Source organism: Equus przewalskii, chromosome 25 (assembly GCF_037783145.1).
Source record: "Equus przewalskii isolate Varuska chromosome 25, EquPr2, whole genome shotgun sequence".
NCBI lineage: Eukaryota > Metazoa > Chordata > Mammalia > Perissodactyla > Equidae > Equus > Equus przewalskii.
Genome location: NC_091855.1, coordinates 10286556 through 10298707, shown reverse-complemented (window position 1 = coordinate 10298707; position 12152 = coordinate 10286556). Strand labels below are relative to the sequence as shown.

The 12152-nt window shown below is 44.0% G+C and overlaps 1 protein-coding gene across 7 annotated transcripts in view; it reads right to left on the bottom strand.

Moving 5' to 3' along the window:
- Positions 1 to 11718, bottom strand: part of SYNE2 (spectrin repeat containing nuclear envelope protein 2) — a 296791-nt gene extending 285073 nt beyond the window's left edge. For all 7 annotated transcript variants that reach the window (XM_070592938.1, XM_070592939.1, XM_070592940.1 and 4 more), the window contains exon 1: positions 11450 to 11718. The gene's annotated coding sequence lies outside the window, so the exon portion shown is untranslated. The remainder of the gene's footprint in view (positions 1 to 11449) is intronic.
- Between the last annotated feature and the right edge of the window lie 434 nt (positions 11719 to 12152).

Here is a 12152-nt window from a genome sequence, read left to right as displayed (position 1 = left end):
TGGGTCATTTCAAAACATACTTTCCCTGGTCAAACCGGAAAGCAGCAGCAGTTGCTAAGAAAACACACAGCCATGTGAGACAACACGATGACTCACAAAAGGAGCAAGCTTACCTTCCAGTTCTCAGACACCAGCGCCAACAGTCTTCTAACCAAATCATCGACCTGTGGTTACAAACCGCATTCGGGAGTTTCTTTTCATCCAGCTCAGAAGGAAATAGAATCAGTTCTGGACTAAACACTATTTATAAAATTAATTATTACCCACTTGAGTTGAAGCTGCCTATAATGAAAAAAGTACGCAGACTACAAAGGTAACAGGCTTTCATTTGAATGAAGGTCTATTGACAGATGACAAATTCTTACTCATCGGCATCAAATGAGTGACTACAAAGGATATTCACACAAGAGAACACTAGTAATCTATTTTCTTTGTCAACATACAAGTGTGAAGAATAAAACACACCTTTAACTCTCTTATAAACAGAATTTATAACAGGCATTCCTTTTTTTATTTTATTCTTTCTGAATCACTAACTCAAATTTTTGTACTAAAATTCTATCAACCAATCCCATCATGCATTGGCTCTAACCTGCCATAGTACTAAGAGCTCAGATGCATTTGAGTTGTTGGGGTTTTGTTTCTGTTTTTGTTTTGGAGGCTGGGGGAACAGTCTTGAAAAACTTTATTTATTTTGTTGCAATTTACACTTAAGAAAAAATTACTTCTGAGTAATTAGCATTTTTTTTTTTGAGGAGGAGGATTAGCCCTGAGCTAACATCTGCCGCCAATCCTCCTCATTTTGCTGAGGAAGACTGGCCCTGAGCTAACATCCATGCCCATCTTCCTCTACTTTATATGTGGGACACCTGCCACAGCATGGCTTGCCAAGCGGTGCCATGTCCACACCCGGGATCCGAACTGGCGAACCCCGAGCCGCCAAATCTGAATGTGCGCACTTAACCACTGTGCAACCCGGCCAGCCCAATTAGCATTTTTAAATGAAAACTAGCTAACTCCTATGGTATGACCCACTAATTAATGTATCACACAGAAGCAGCCAAACAGGAAGATCTTAGTCCTAATGCAACTGGCTTTTCCTCAAGATATCACAACTTGTACTCCAAAGCCAAAGTGGGAGAAAACAGCAGTGCGTCTGTGGATTAATCCTGCCCCCTCTCCAAACACAAACTATCTCAGCCTGAGCTCTACAGAGGTTGTCACTAAGTCTGATGAAATGACTGTGTGCGGCACATCAAACGAGACAATTTTTTAAAAAACATATATTGTTCATTCTTAATTTTTTTCTGGGCCATCTGTAGTTTAAAAACAGATCAAAGCAACCTGGGAGGAAGTTCAATTAAATTAACTGGTGGAATTCCAGACAGCATTCCATCCTTTGAGCCAAGGACCTTCTCCATCCCCAAAACCAAATCACAGAAGCCTGTGGTCTGTCAAGGCCACTGGAAATGGGTGAGGGTCCATCCCTAAATTTGAATACCTTTTCTTTCCAAAGGAGACAACATAACTGCTGAAATGAGTAAGGAAAATTTTTAACTTAAATATATTAAAAATTTGCCTAGAAATTGGCAAAACCTTCTTATAATACCTCCAGTCCCAAAAACCTGCCTTTCAAATTGAAATTTCCCCTTCAAGTATAATATTTCAACTTTGGCAGCACATGAGCATATATTCTTTCTTCCTATTCTGGAATATTAAATATAAGTAAATTGCATATATTGTTATCATGATGATGAGGGTACATAAAATATTTTGATAAAATGTATAAGCTCTTGTAACCAGTATATTTAATTTTAATGAATTTTATGTTGATAGGAATATATGTACATGTGTCTACACTACTGTTTTGCTTCACTTATCTTTTTTCTTTCTTTTTCTTTCTTTCTTTCTTTTTTTTTTTTTTTTTGGTGAGGAAGATTGGCCCTGAGCTAATATCCGTGGCAATCTTCCCCTATTTTGCATGTGGGACACTGCCACAGCACGGCATGATGTGTAGGTCTATGCCTAGGATCCAAACCTGTGAACCCTAGCCTGCCGAAGTGGAGCATGCAAACCCAACCACTATGCCGCCAGGCCAACCCCCTCATTCATTTTTTTGTATAACTGAATTCTAGATAAACTTTATCTATAATTTAATGTGTAACCATGAAATGACTATATGTGATTCAGTTTCAAATTCATCTCTAGCATCTTAATAGCTCAAATAATTTCAAATTTATTTATGGGTGAAATGATATGTGTGGAATGTGCTCCAAAATAATCCAGCATGGGGGGATAGGTGAGGGTAAGGTAAAACCAGATTGGCAGGATTTGATAATTATTGACACTGGGTCATGTTTATACAGGGGTTCATTTTACTATTATCTTTCCTTTTGAATACATTTGAAATTTTTCATAACAAAGTTTTTTAAAACCTAATTTACACTTGCTCTAGTGTCTAGCATAACTTGACTATTTTGAATTTCTGTTTTACCCACAGCGCAATTAATGTTTTATGTGACACTTCATTAGTGCCAACACCGCCCTTAAAGTCAACAGGATAAAAATCAGATTTCTAAACCATCCTCATAGAATTTAGGAGCTGGAAGAAAAATCTCAGAGATCACCTACTCCTCTACAGCCAGTAGTTCACAATCTTGAGCATGTCAGGATCACCTGCAAGGCTTGTTGAACAGATGCTGGGCCCCACCCTCAAGGTCTCTGATTCAGTAGGTCTGATGCTGCTGGTGCCTGGACCACACTTGCAGAAGCACTGCTCTAAGCTTCCTCTGTGTTGCCCTGTTCATGTCTCACTGTAATGATCATCAATTACCACACTGGAGTGCATGCTCCTCTGCCTGTGGGCCTTTCTCCTATTAGACAGTTGGCTCTCACAGGGCAACGGACATAAATTTTCACCAACATGCCAGAGTCCAGATTCAGCAAATGTTTACAAAATAAATTCATGTGTTGAATGAATTGAATTTTTCCACTCATTTATAGTTGAGTATTTGTCAATGTATTAACATTCAGAATAGGAGTGGATTTACACACCCAGATGGTGAGGAGGGAGCTGCTCGCTGATGACAAACTGCGAACACTGGCCGTACCTACAGGAAGACTAAAAGGCAGCTGGAACCAGAGCAACAAGTGGATGTCCAATTCTAGAGAGATCCAAGAACTGTGTCTCAGACTGGAGTTTTCGATCAAATATGGGCATCGACAAGCAGAAGCTGGAGGCTCACTTTTGTCAGATGTGTCACTTTGACCTGAGGAGCTAGAACAGAGTATTTTCATCTCACACATCATCAAAAGAAAGAAATGCATTCAAACTCATCTCTCAAAGTTTCTCAGAGCCTGGTAAATGCCAACACGGGCAGACCGATTCCTTTGCCCCATCCACCTCCTCCTCCTAATGCCTCCCAAGGGCAAGAAAAGCAGCACATCACACTCAGCAGCATCTGTCTGCAGAGTTCTCCAAGTCCAGGAGTTCTGGACGTTGTAATGCCCACAGCATCCTGACGAATCTTTCTATCACAGCAAGGATCTGCTCAATGACAAGTCAGTGGATTTAGTTTAAGAAAATGAACTATGCTCTGATTTCTGAATTTCACTACTTCTTTAAGTTTTACTCTAACTTGTGAAGTTAGAATATATATTTATACATGTGAATCCAATAACCTCAGTATGTATGATTTCTTTATTTTCATTTAACAATAGTAAAATAAAGAATATAACAAGTGTAACTGCATGGGTAAATATATACTTTTTCACATTACTTAGATCCTTTTAAAAAATAATTAACTCCTCAAGCAAAAATAATAATGCAGTGTGGTGTTTATAACAAAAGAAAGTAAAATGTCTCACAATAAAACAAAGGTCAAGAGGAAAGAAATGGAAATACACAATTACAAAGTTTGCATACCATCCATGAAACGGTACAATATTAAACTTGAACGTAAACTGTGCGAAGTTAAAGATGTATACCATAAACCCTAAAGCAACCACTAAAATAACAAAATAAAGAACAAGAGCTGGGGCCAGCCCAGTGGCGCAGTGGTTAAGTTCGCACATTCCACTGCTCGGCAGCCTGGGGTTCGCTGGTTCGGTCCTGGGTGTGGACATGGCACTGCTTGGCACGCCATGCTGTGGTAGGTGTCCCACATATAAAGTAGAGGAAGGTGGGCATGGATGTGAGCTCAGGGCCAGTCTTCCTCAGCGAAAAGAGGAGGATTGGCAGCAGTTAGCTCAGGGCTAATCTTCCGTGGAAATAAATAAATAAATAATAAAAATGAAAAATAAAAAATAAATAAAGTAAAAGAAAAATACACAACTGTGTACTGGGAGGCTTTGGAGAGAAAAAGGAAAAATAAAATCTTTAAAAAAAAAATTGGGGGCGAGCCTGGTGGCACAGCAGTTAAGTTTGCACGTTCCGCTTCAGCAGCCCGGGATTCGCAGGTTCAGATCCCGGGTGTAGACACGGCAACGCTTGGCAATCCATGCTGTGGCAGGTGTCCCACGTATAAAGTAGAGGAAGATGGGCATGGATGTGAGCTCAGGGCCAGTCTTCCTCAGCAAAAAGAGGAGGATTGGCTGCAGATGTTAGCTCAGGGCTAATCTCCCTCAAAAACAAGCAAACGAACAAAATTCAATTAATCCAAATGCAGGCAGGAAAAGAGGAAAAAGGAAACAAAGAACAGATGAGAAAAAACAGAAAACAAATAGCAAGATTATAGATGTAAACCTAACCAAATCAATAATCACTTTAAATATAAATGGTCTAAACACCCCAATTGAAAGGCAAAGACTGTCACATTGTATAAAAAAGCAATATCCTTCAAGGAGGTGGAGCATAACTCTCCATTCCTTAAGTGTGAGCTGCACATAGAGACTTCCTTCCCCAAAAGTACAGTACAGAAGGAAAAGAGCAACTTTACAGAGAAGAAGCCTGACAAACTCTACCTCAGCCAGGTGATCAAGGTTAACATGCATAGTGATGTCATGTTGATGGTATGTTCCTTTGACACGGTGTAATGAGAATACGCAATCTTTTCAAATGCACAGAACACATTCACCAAAATAAATTATATTCTGAGCCATAAAATAACTCTCAGTAAATGTAAAAGGATTCAAGTCATACAAAGTTGCTCTTTGGCAACAACGGAATTAAACTAGAAACCAAAAACAGAAAGATCTCTGGAAAGTCCACAAATATCTGCAAACTAAATAATGTACTTCTAGGTAACCCAGGGTCAAAGAATAAATCAAAAGGAAAATTAAAAAGTATCTTGGGGCCAGCCCGGTGGCATAGTGGTTAAGTTCACATGCTCTGTTTGGCAGCCCAGGGTTCACAGGTTCGGATCCCAGGTGTGGCCCTACACACCACTCATCAAGCCATGCTGTGATGGCATCTCACATAAAATAAAGGAAGACTGGCACAGATGTTAGTTCAGCAAGCATCTTCCTCAAACAAAAAGAGGAAGATTGGAAACAGATGTTAGCTCAGGGCCAATCTTCCTCACCAAAAAAAAAAAAAAAAAAGGATCTTGAACTGAATAAAAATGAAATCACATCATATCAAAATTCGTAACATGTCACTAAAGCAAAACTTAAGAGGAAATTTACAGGACAAAACACCTATATCAGAAAAGAAAAAGGTTACAAATCAATGACCTAAAGGAACTAGAATAAGAAAAGCAAATTAAGGGGCCAGCCCCGTGGCCTAGTGGTTAAGTTCAACACACTCCACTTTGGTGGCCTGAATTCAGTTCCTGGGCACAGACTTATACCACTCATCAGTGGCCATGCTGCAGCAGCAACCCACATACAAAAGAGGAAGATTGGCACAGATGCTAGCTCAGGGTGAATCTTCCTCAGCAAAAAAAAAGAAAAAGAAAAAGAAAAGCAAATTAAACCCAAAGGAAGTAGAAGAAAGAAAATAATAATAAGGATCAGAGTGAAAATCAGTTAAAAAGAAAATAGAAAAACAAGAGAGAATATCAATGAAACAAATAGCTGGTTCATTGAGAAGGTCAATAAAATTGATAAACCTCTAGCCTAGGGTTTCTCAACCTTGGCACAACTGACATTTTGTGTGAAAAATTCTTTGTTGAGAGGATCTCTCCTGTTCATTGTAGGATCTTTAGCAGCATTCTTGGCCTTGACCCACTAGATGCCAATGCCCCCCACCCAAGACACATTGTTTCCAGGTATTATCTCATCTCCAGAAATTGCCAAGTGTTCCCAGTGGCAGTAGGATGAACTTCAACCCATACTTCACACCATAAACAAAACGTAACTCAAAGTAGATGGACCTAAATGTAAAATAAAAAAACTTTATTGTTTTACACTCTATTATAGAGGTTTCCTACAGTGTTATAACCCTTAGGGAAAATATCTTTGTGACCTTGAGTTAGGCAAAGACGTCTTGGGTTCAACACCAAAATATACTCCATGAAAAAATAAATTGATAAATTGAACATCATTAAAATTTAAAACTTCTGATCTTCAAAGATACTGTTAAGAGAATGTAAGACAAGCAACAGATCGAAAGTAAATATGTGCAAATCATGTATCTGATACAGGATTTGTATGCAGAATATATAAAGAACTCTCAAAACTCAATAAGGGGAGCTGGCCGGGTTACACAGTGGTTAGGTTCACACGCTCTGCTTTAGCAGCCCAGGGTTTGCCAGTGCAGATCCCAAGTGCAGACCTATCCACCGCTTATCAAGCCATGCTGTGGCAGGCATCCCACATATAAAGTAAAGGAAGATGGGCACAGATGTTAGCTCAGGGCCAGTCTTCCTCAGCAAAAAGAGGAGGACTGGCAGTGGATGTTAGCCCAGGACTAATCTTCCTCAAAAAAAAAAAACCCTCAATAATAAGGAAGCAGCCAACCCAATAAAAAATGTAAAAAGAAATTTCAACAAAGAAGATATGTGAATGGTAAATAAGCACATCATTAGTCATCAGGGAAATGCAAATTAAAACCACAATGAGATACCACTACACATCTAGTAGAATGGCTATGAAAAGCTTGACCATACCAAGTGTTGGCAAGGATGCAGAGCAACTGGAACTCTCATACACTAGTTTGGAAATATAAAATGATATAAACACTCTAGCAAAGTATGGTAGTTTCTTAAAAAACTAAACACATACCTACCATAAGATCTAGCCATTCTACTCCTAGACATTTATCCAGGGGAAACGAAAGCAGACGTCTAAGCAAAGACTGTACATAGTGTTCAAAGCAGCTTTATTTTTAATAGCTAAAATCCGGAAAAAACCCAAATGTCTACCAATAGGTGAATGGATAAATGAACTGGGGTATATCCATACAATGGAACACCACTCAGCAAGAAAAAGGAATTGACTGCTGATACACACAACATGGATGGATCTCAAAATAATTATACTAAGTGAAAGAAGCCAAACAAACAAGAGAACATACTGTATTATTCCATTTATCTAAAGTTCTAAAAACACAAACTAATCCACAGGGTCAGAGCCATCACTGGTTGTCTGGAGGAGGAGGATGCAGGGTGGAGGGAGGGGCCAGAGAGCGACGGTTTCACAGGTCTATACACAAGCCAAAAACTTAGCAAACTTTACACTCTAAATATGTACAGCTTACTATGTGTGAATTACTCAATAGAGTTGTTTTAAAGATTATCACACAAAACCAGAAAGTATGGACAATTTAAGATAACAACAATCAAAAAAGAAGAATAGAACCTGTGATTTCTCGAAGAATTACAGGCTTTAAACATAAGCGATTTTACATTATTCAGACACAATCCTGTATTTGGTGAAAGTAGGAAAGGAGGCATATGACACAGGTCATTGGTAGATGTGAAAGCAAGAAAAAAAAGCTAACAGTGAAGCCCTCAAGGTTACTGCATTTAATATTAACATTATTTCTTAATTAAGATATAGCTAATCTGAAATCTTTCATAATAATAAAAAAAAGGAAAAACGATTTAGTTCTTTCCAGAGTGGTCTGCCCCATTCCCAGGCAGAATTAGGGCCCCCTCCCCCCATACCCCCCCAGGGATGGATCTTTTCTGGCACTGCCACAGCAATGGCGTGTCTTCCCAGGACACAAACAGCTCCATCAGCACAGGGACTGTCTTTCGATGTTGGCATGGTGGTCAAATATCAGTGTTTTGGACTCTGAGAGCCTGGCTTCCCATCCTAGGCTGTGCCATTCACCTACTGCGTAACCTCAGAAAGTTACTTAATCTCCCTGATGCCCAGTTTTATAAACTATAAAACAGGGCTAACAGGTATACATGAGGATTCAGTGTGAATCTATCCACACCATGGCCTGCATGCTCTGACACCTGATTACCACTCTATCTTCATTTACTTCTCTCCCTCGAGCTGACAGTGCTCAGCCACAACGACCTTCTCTGAGTTCCAGTGAACCCACACACCACCAGCTCTTTCCTGGCTCAAGGCCTTTGCGCATGCTGTCTCCTCTGCTGATTTTCTACGCCTCTCTCTTCTCCACAACCTCCTACCCCACAACAACAGGGCTGGCTCCTTCCTATCAAAGCCTCAGCTTACATGTCCCCTGGATCCAGAGAGAAGCCTTCTTATATTCACACAGGGCCCCTGGTTATTCTATGTCTCAGCATCCTGTTGTTCCCCTCTCCATCCAACAACATTCACTCAACAAACTTCGTGAGGACCTGCTGTATGCCAGGCACCGTTCCAGATTCTGAGGACACAACAGTGAATACAACAGCTCCGATGGAGTGTACATTCGAGTCGGGGAAGACAGACCACAAATGCGTAAAATGTAGAACGTGTTAGTCAGATGGTCATAAGTGCTACGGAGAAAAAAAAATACATTGTGAAAGGGGGAATGGGAGTTGCAAGGGTGGTTGTGAGCTTAAATCTGCGGTTTCGTGAAGGCTCACTCAGAATTAACACTGAGCAAAGACGTGAAGGCGGTCAGGGAGAGAACCTTACAGATATGGGGGCTGGGCGAGGGGCACTCCAGGCAGAGGAAACAGCAAGTCCAAAGGCCCTCACACAGCAAGGAAGCTAGTTTGGCTGTAGAAGTCTGAGTAAGAAGAGCGGCAGGTAATGAAAAAGGTGACAGGATTGGGAGTGAGGAGGACCACGGGGCTAAGTCCTGGGGACCACTGTCAGCTCTTCGCCTTTCACCCAGAGGGAGATGGGAAGCCATCGGAGGGTTTGGAACAGAGTGAGGTGATCTGATTCCAAAACCTGTGATGCGTTTGGTAATGTTTTTTACGCTCTGCCTATCTTCCCCACCAGACAAGGGCGGGAACCCTAGCTGTCCTGTGCACAGTTATGTGACAACTCCAGCACCTAGCACAACACGTTGCAGGCACTCACTAAGTACTTACTAGATGAATGTAGTAATCCGTGTAAAGTATTTACTGATACAAAATAAGCATTCTATGCATGGTAACTACTATTATTTGGAACCCCAGAGTCCAGCACAGTGGCTGGCATAAGGTAAGAGCTTGTGTGAGTAAACTAAGGAATGAATAATTTTGTGAAATTATTGTAAACCTATATTTAAAACATATGATGCATAACAAGTGAATCCATTGCTTTTCACCCTTTCCCTTACTTATTAAGACCTGACTGATTCTGTTTTTAAGCTTTACATTAAACTCTCAGGTTACACTACTGAGAACCCCACTACCTAGAATAACCTCATTGTGACTCAGTTCTCTAAACGTCCTGCGATACCCTGCAAACACAGTTAGCGCTAATGCACTGAAATGCTTGTAAAATTTCTACCCGGGGAAATTCATTCACGTGATATGTTTTTAAAATATTTTTAATGTACAAGGCTGAGCTGAATCCAAACTGGTTTGATTTTGATTTTTGCTGAACTCACATAAAACTCATTAACTTAAACATGTGGACAAAGAACTAAGAACTCCCACTTTTTACTTTTGACATCTCCAGAGTCTTCACCAAGAAAAAACTTGAAGATTATACCTGTTCCCTTCTCCCTAGGGGTGCTTGGGGGAGGGCGGGGCGGGAGGCGTAATGGCGAGGCTAAGGCAGTTCAATGATTATTTCAGGAAGAGCCCTTGGGAGTCTCAAGAGAGTTTTCCAGAAAGAAAACTAAAGAAAGAGTCATGCATCCAAGTATAAAAACACACCAAATGTCCCATCTCATAAAAGGTGAACACTCTCCCTTGATGTTTACAATGTCTCAGGGGCAGGGCCCCGGGCGGTGAGAGGGCCAGGTGTGGTTCAGGCGTTTCACTGCAAACCCCACCCCTAAAAGTGGTCGCAGCCATCCTAGCACGGTCACATTCTATCTGCAAAGGAGGACTTCGGAGCTGTGGGAACTTCTAGAAAAGCAGACAAAGTTGCTTGAAATCAAACTTTAAAAAAAGAAAAAAAAACTGATGCAAAAGCATTGAGCGGCTAGAAAGAACCTCCAGTTCGGCTCAGACTTGCCGGTGCTTGTACACAATCGTGCCCGCCGGCATCTGGCTCAGACGCTCCCTTCCACTAGGGGAGGGGAAATAATAACTTTCGGAAATAACAGGCGCCCACAAAGGCAAATGTTACAGAGGACTTCTCAACCTCCATCGAATAAGGTGGCTAATGTTGTTTTGAGCAGCACTGATTCCACACAAGTGCCCCAGTCCCCGCTTTATTTTAATAGAAGAAAAATCACCTAAGAAGGAGAAGGTGCTACCGTCAGACCCTCAAGGCAATTTCAGACAACAAAGACCCCAAGCAATCAAAATGGAATTATAATCCGAGCGTCCGAGCGGCCCCACCGCGGAGGCGCTTGGCTGCCGCGCCCGCCGCGGTTCCCCGAGTGCCCGGGCCGGTGGGTCCCCGCGCCCTCTCCAGCCCCGGTGCGCCCCGGCCCGCGGGGTCTCGGGGACCCGGGGCGAGCCCCGCGCCGCCCACGACTCGGTGATCTCCGCGCCACGGCTCTCCGCCTTCTGTCTCACGCGGCGTTCAAAATCTTTCCCGCCCAGGCGTGACGCGAGGACAGAAAACAATCAGCAGACCCCGAGCGCCGGGGCCTGGGCCCGCGGGGGCGGCGGGGGGATCAGGGCCGAGCCCCCGCGCAGCCCCTTTCCCAGCCCGGCGAACCAGCAGGCTGGGGCCCGGAGGTGACACAAAGAAGCCGGAGAGACAAACGCCACCCGCTGGCGCTCGCTCCAATCCCCGGAGCGCCCCGCCCGCTGACAAGTTTGTGGCGCCCTCCACGCACCCCGCTCTCCCCACCCGGGCAAAGTTTCCCGTGGCCGGGCTCGGACCCCAGCCTCAGGTCGGTCCCCTTCTCCCGCCGCCCCCGCCCCGGCTCGGGGACCTTTCCCTCCCTCGCCCTCGCCCCCGTCCCTCTCTCCCGCCCCCACCTCCCCGCCCCAGCCCGCTCTCTCCGGGGCGCACTGGGGTGCTGGGGCCCCGCGGCCGCGCTCACCCGCGGCCAGCCCGGCGAGGGGCGAGGGCGCAGGCCGGGGCCGGCCCAGGTCGGCGCCCGGCTTGCCTTGCTCCCGCGATCGCGCCCTCTGCTCGTTCTCCCGCTCGCTTTTTCGGTCCAGCCGAAGGCACAGGGCGCAGCAGAGCGCGCTCCGCTCCTTGGCGCTCGGAAAGCTGCAAACCACGCCCCGCGCCTTCCCCGCCCGCCGCCCGCCGCCGAGTCCCGCGCTCGCCGCTCGGCGGCCACTGTCGAGCCCGCCCGCGAGCGCCGGGGGCGGAGCAGCCCGCCTCCCCACGCAGGCCCCGCGGCAGCCCAGGGCGGGCAACTTTCCTTCGGTGCTTTGGAACCTCTGAGATGGTCTGAGGAAGATGCTAACTAGAATGCAGGTAAACGACCGGGGGCGGGGGATGGAGGAAATGTCACACACTCCCTCAAAAAAGCTTTTCTGGCAGATTTCAGGGAGAAATTTCTCTAACATTCTTGGACTCCTGGGTGTTGGAAGTCGGGGTAAAACAGCGTGTCTGCAAATTAGCTACGAGATCTTGATCCAGTCATTGAACCTTTGTGGACTCTTTGTAAAAAGGAATTCGGATTGGATGGCCTTAAGATCTGGATCAGGATTTCTAATAGCGTGGTCCGGACCTCAGGGTCACCTAGAGGGAAGAGGAGGTGCTTGTTAACAATGCCCATTACTGGGTCCCTC